The sequence below is a fragment of the Gymnoscopelus microlampas genome (assembly GCF_963454915.1).
Source record: "Gymnoscopelus microlampas genome assembly, chromosome: 19".
NCBI lineage: Eukaryota > Metazoa > Chordata > Actinopteri > Myctophiformes > Myctophidae > Gymnoscopelus > Gymnoscopelus microlampas.
Genome location: NC_139956.1, coordinates 15,148,717 through 15,154,636, shown reverse-complemented (window position 1 = coordinate 15,154,636; position 5,920 = coordinate 15,148,717).

The following is a 5,920-nucleotide window of genomic DNA, read 5'->3' as shown; positions in this document are numbered from 1 at the left end:
TACTGTCAAAGTGTCCTTGAGCAAGACACTTAACCCCTAACTGATCATGCCGGTTGGTGCATGGTTTCCTCTGCTGTCGATGTGTGAATGTGTGAGTGAATGTGTGAATGTAATGCACATTGTGAAGTGCTTTTGGATAAAGGCACTATATACTATAAACGCAACAACATTTTCACCGACCACAGGATATAAATGTCTCCATGGAAGAGTAGGGAGACCACCTCGAGGCTCCAACCACTGAAGTTTTGTTAGTTATATTGTATTAACATAGTTCTCTACGAAACAGATAACAATGTAATAACGTTTAATTCACCAAAGAAAAAGAATGGATAGATTGCAGCTCTTACAGTCCTACGTTATACTTTGTCGTACAACGGTGTCACAAAGAAATTGACAATCTACAAGCTTGTAGATCTGCTATTTTCACCGCAAGACACCGGCGTACAAAGGCCTAGGTTATTTTTGAGAATTTTAGGCTATAATGACATGCCCAAAATAGGGACACCAGGGTTAATGCGGTTAAGCTGATGCTTGCATCCGAGCCTATTCAGGCCAACAATGTGATGATTATAGGATTCATAACGCACCGTAGCTGCAGGTTGACTGAAATGTGAGGGTGACAACACAACCATAACTGGAAAATAATATTCAGCTAGCTTGGGTTTGTTTTCCTTCTAAATATAGCACATTAGAACTAAGGCGCAGAACATTGCAGAATGTATGCATTTCGTTTTATTGCACAGTGAAATCTGAGTGTTAAGTGTAAAAATTACATATGTTTAAATATTCTTTTAAATATTAATGGTAAGAATTTTACTGTGTGTGCTATGGTCTAGACTGAGTCTGATTTTCTCAACTGGCCTGAATATTTGATTCTACCTTGGGTTCAACTAAAAACCTTGCTGCTTTATGTGGCTTGCCGCGTGCGTGCCCGTGTGTGTGGGGGCTTGACAGCTTCAGTGGTGGAAAAAGTACTGCATTTTTTTACTTAGTAAAAGTATCAATACTGCAATGTAGAAATACGCTGTTACAAGTAAAAGTCCCAAATTCAAAATGTACTTGAGTAAAAGTACAAAAGTATTGGTATCAAAATGTACCAAAAGTAGAAAGTATGCGTTATGCAGAATGTCCCATTTTACAATTTTTCAAATGGATTTTTTTTTTTGAAAATAGCAGATCTACAAGCTCACAATGCGTCGCATTTTGAGCTTGCAGATCGGCTGTTTGCAAATGGCCGAAATGTATATAGGGCTGAAGTGGTTAATACAGGTTTTGTAATAATAATCAAAATCTACAAAGTAATTAAAGTTGTCAAATAATAGTGGAGTAGAAGTAAAAGTACAGAAAATTGGAAATACTCCACTAAGTAAAAAATACACAAAAGAATGTACTTACTTAAGTACAGTACTTGAGTAAATGTACTTAGTTACTTTACACCACTGGACAGCTTTGTGTCCCAACTTCAATCCCACATCAATTAGCCGTACCTCTCTCTCTCTTTTGTTTCAGAGCCTGCTCCTTCTCTTCTTCTGCCCTTTCCAGGAGGTCTTCCGTCCAAGGCCAGACCTTGTGATGTGTGTCCCCGCCGCCCTCCCTATCTCCTGCTGCTCCGAGTGGGGTGTGACAGGCATTGGAACGGGCTGCTGGCAGGGGCTTCTGTAGCCCCTGACAGCTGCCTGGAGGACACAACCTTGATCCCAGAAGCTGTTGGGGAGAACACAGACAGACCGGCAAAACACACCGCAGGTTGCAGGATTACAGAGATCACGTTGATTATATGGATAATATTAGATTAATATACGACATTTCATGTTGTTAGGGCAGCCTCTTAACTACTGAACCGTTTGAACCCGGGCATCCCTATTCTGGAGGGGAGCGTCCGCTGAAAATGGCTCATCTACAAGTTCACAACACGTGTTGTGAGTGAGCTTGTAGATCAGCTATTTTTGGAGTAGATGGAAAAGGATCAGACCAGAGCCGACCCCAATCAATTAAATATTGAACTACTTAAACTCTATATACTTCTTGACTGGGCTCCCCCAGGGATCTATATTTGGACCCCTCCTTTTTCCCCTCTCTACACCAAATCTGAATGTTCACCTTTTATCTTATCTTAGTTTTTCTTTTCTTAAAAAAACAACAACTAATATTGTCATTGTATGTTGTTGTAGCACAGTACTTTGAGGACCTCACAAAATGGCATTTAGCTTATTGTACATGTATGAGTAGTGAAAATTAAACCTTCTTGGTTCTCGATTCTATTATGACTTGTCGCTGGGGTTCATGTGGTGAAAAACAACCCACACAACAGCATACTGTATGCATGGGGTGTGATAGAGCCATGGTTGGAGCAAACGCTCAGAACATCACGCACAGACTCAAAGCCTCCCTTAGACAAAGGAGAGGCGACCCGCTGACATTTTGAGAAAATGTCAACTGTGACAACCTACTCTGTGCAAGTCCCAGGAAATCTGTTCCCTTTGCACTGCGGCACTTTTTAAAAACGCCAGGGGCCTTTAACCACTTTCAACCTGATGTGTCCGTAAATTGGGCACACCCTTAAAAGCTAGCTCACGGGTGCGAGCTTGTAGATCAGCTATTTTCACCAGCTATTTTTCAGTATCAAATAGGGACTCAAGTGGTAAAGAAAAAGTAGCAGCAAAGTGAGAAAATGCAGCGGAGACTAGACATTTAACAGCCACGGCTTGCAGGAACGCGCCGTCCTATTACTCCGTGGCAATTTTAAACGGGGTCAGACTAGTGAGTGTTTGCTTGAGTGCTTCCTCCGCGGGATTAGAAGATAGCGAAGGCTGATGGCCATTTGAATAATTGTTTTCAAATGCCTTCCTTAACATCAAAATGCCATTACTTGCTATTCTGCACATTAGCTTTGGTGACGAGTGCTAGGGGATGCGGGCGTCGTCCTGTGTGTGTATATATGTGCGCGCACGGTGTGTAATGGCTGGCACTTATGCACGGCGATGCAGAATCACTCAAGATGGAGCGTAAGTGGAAGCGTGGAGACAAACACTTCACATAGATAGGCTAATTAACTACAAGAGGGAGGGATACATTGAAACTATCTCGGGACGTAGGTAATAGCCTCACTGTGGGAAGAGTGTGTGCGTTTAGTGTGCGTTGTGTCCGACAGACAGCGGTGCTTGTCTGTGTGCATCAGTGGTTGTGTGAGAGAGAGTGGAAGTAGAGTGCATATGAGTCAGACAGAAAAAAACGGGAACCAGCTAAATGCATGTGCAGGACATGGTGGACCCATATTTTATCTACGGGTGCAATTTTATACTTGGTCGTACAATTGTGTCGTGCAAAAATACTGAAATTAACCAATCTACAAGTTCCACCACCCATCATGATGCGTTGTGAGCTTGAGCTTGTAGATCAGCACTACAGTTGGCTATTCGCTAATTTTGAACATGTTTGAAAATTGGCAGGTTGTGTTTAACTGTTGCAGCGCTATTGGACTGCAGTGCTACTGTATGTGTTTAGAAAAGTTAGAATTGTACCCCCAAAATCAATTATTTTATTCAGATCGATTGTTTTATTATTGATTAAATCGATTACTTTGATTAAGTGATTATTGAGATTGATTTAATCAATAATACAAAACGACTTTATTATTATATATACAAAATGTGAAAAAGTGTGGGTGGTGGGGAGGGCGTGCTTCGATTATATGACGAATCGAAAAAGGAATCAATAGAATAATCTTCAAGAAAATATTCGAGAGTTGCAGCCCAAATATTATACCCATAGAACATATACTTGGACAGGCTCAGATCCTCTGCAAGCACCACATGCTGTCAGAGCTGCTCCTCTAGCCTCAACCTAAAGCTGTCTAACACTCAAAACTCAAACACAAACACCACACACCATCACCCTCCACCATCAACCGCCAAATCTCCCCGAGCCGCCAGAACAAGGCCCTTTCCCTTCACACTCCAAATCACTGCCGCTATTACAGAGGAAAGACAAGCCATCAAAAAAAGCGGCAATCATCTCACAGCTGGATTAGCACACAGACAGCACACTTCTTGCACTTTCTTGCTGTAGTGTACACACTCCCCTCAACCTCTTTCTCTGCGCGCCGTCTCTCCCACCCTACTCTCCTCTCCTAGGGGTACTTGTCTCGTTCCGAGATGGTCGCTAAGCAACTTGCACAACACAACAGAAGGAGCTCTCCAAGCTCGGCGGTGCCCCTGCGGTTTAAAGACAATCAAATGCATGAGTGTGTGCGTTCATATGGAAGTGTATGTGAAAGGTGAAAGCTATGAATAATTTCCATCTCATAAATGGGAGCTAATAGTGCTCGGGGCTTTTTAAGAGTAGCCCCTCGGCTCATGAACTAATCCTGAAATCATCACTGGATTATTACGGGTCGTCAAAATCTGATTTGCAGCGAGAAATGAAGGTATGGAGTGGAAACCAAGTAGTGTGTTATGAGATTAAAAAACTAAACTGAATCAAACTTAACTGTGAATTTCATACACCCGCCTGTCGTACCAAGAGCTGAAGGGTTGTGTCTTTGGAATCAACAAGCCCCAGAGACATTTAGCAAAGCCTCCTGGCAGAAGGTTAAACGTCAAATAAGACAAGTTATCCTGGCATTAGAAATAACACTTTCAGCTCTCTTAGGCAGCATTTTTAAAAGTGCGTGGCAATAGTTGTTATAGGCTGACAGCCCAAATCAGATTTTGGGCCTATCCAGATTATGAGACTGGTTTTATCAAGTCTGAACAGCAAAAACACCATGTGGAAACAGATTTTACAACCACAACCTAGGTGGTTTTGTCATACGTCATTACCACAGTAGCCTGCCCTAACGCGTCTGATATCTGGTCTAGATAATGCACCAATATGTGCGCCCACTCCAATCCCGCCCCCCTCCTCTTCCTCCCCCAATGTACAGCATTGAGAGGCATGACGTCACAACATTTGGAGCGACGCCCACTGCACTCTGGTTGGTTGGGGAAAGGTTGACTCCCACTTCCTATGCCAGGAATGTGAGCAGCTTGGTCCAGGCTCTTATTTTTGAGCAAAACGCGAAGGAAAATAAAAGCCTGGAGATCGAGGCTATTACCACAGCAACCAATGCAGATAGGTCGGACCACTTGGAAATCAGCTATTTCCACCATGCGACACCGTCGTATGACAAAGTATAAAATAGGGACTCAAGTGGTAACAGTCAGCGTGAACGGTGAGTCCCAAAGTTCAGATTTGAGAAACAAATCGGATTTGCCTGCAGTCTGACAAAGCCTTAGTGTCAGGAATTAAAGGCCTTATTGTGCATGGCTTATAAACATTCGAGATCTTTACATACTGTAATACAAGGCTTTGAGTGGGGCTGGCTGATCACCTGTGTGCTCATTCTACAGCACACTAATCCCAGTTAGCATACAACTGTTGTACTAATTAACACACTGCAACATAAGCATTCGCCCAGATATAAAAATGTAATTTAAATATGATCATCTACGGACTAATATGTTAAGATACCAGTCATTAACCCATTAAGACCTGGAACGCATCTGTGTGTCATTTTAGATTTCATTCATTTTCATTCAAAAATAGCAGATATAAAAGCGCATAGCGCGGCACCGAGTGCTATGAGCTTGTAGATCTGCTATTTTTGAAAAATCGTGACAATTTGTGCAAATCTTTGAATATTATATTTTTAAAGCGAACATTTGTAACTAAAATCTTTGCTTCTGGGGGTCCCTGAAACGAAATTGAGATGGGGGACTGCGGCCAAATACATATAATTGTCGGTGGTCCTTGACACTGACATAGCAACATGCGTTTTTACAACACAAACTGTCAACTGACATTTTGTAGAATCGGCCTCAGGTCTTAATGGGTTAAACACAAGCACACGCATTTAAAAATGAAAACACTTCACAGGTGG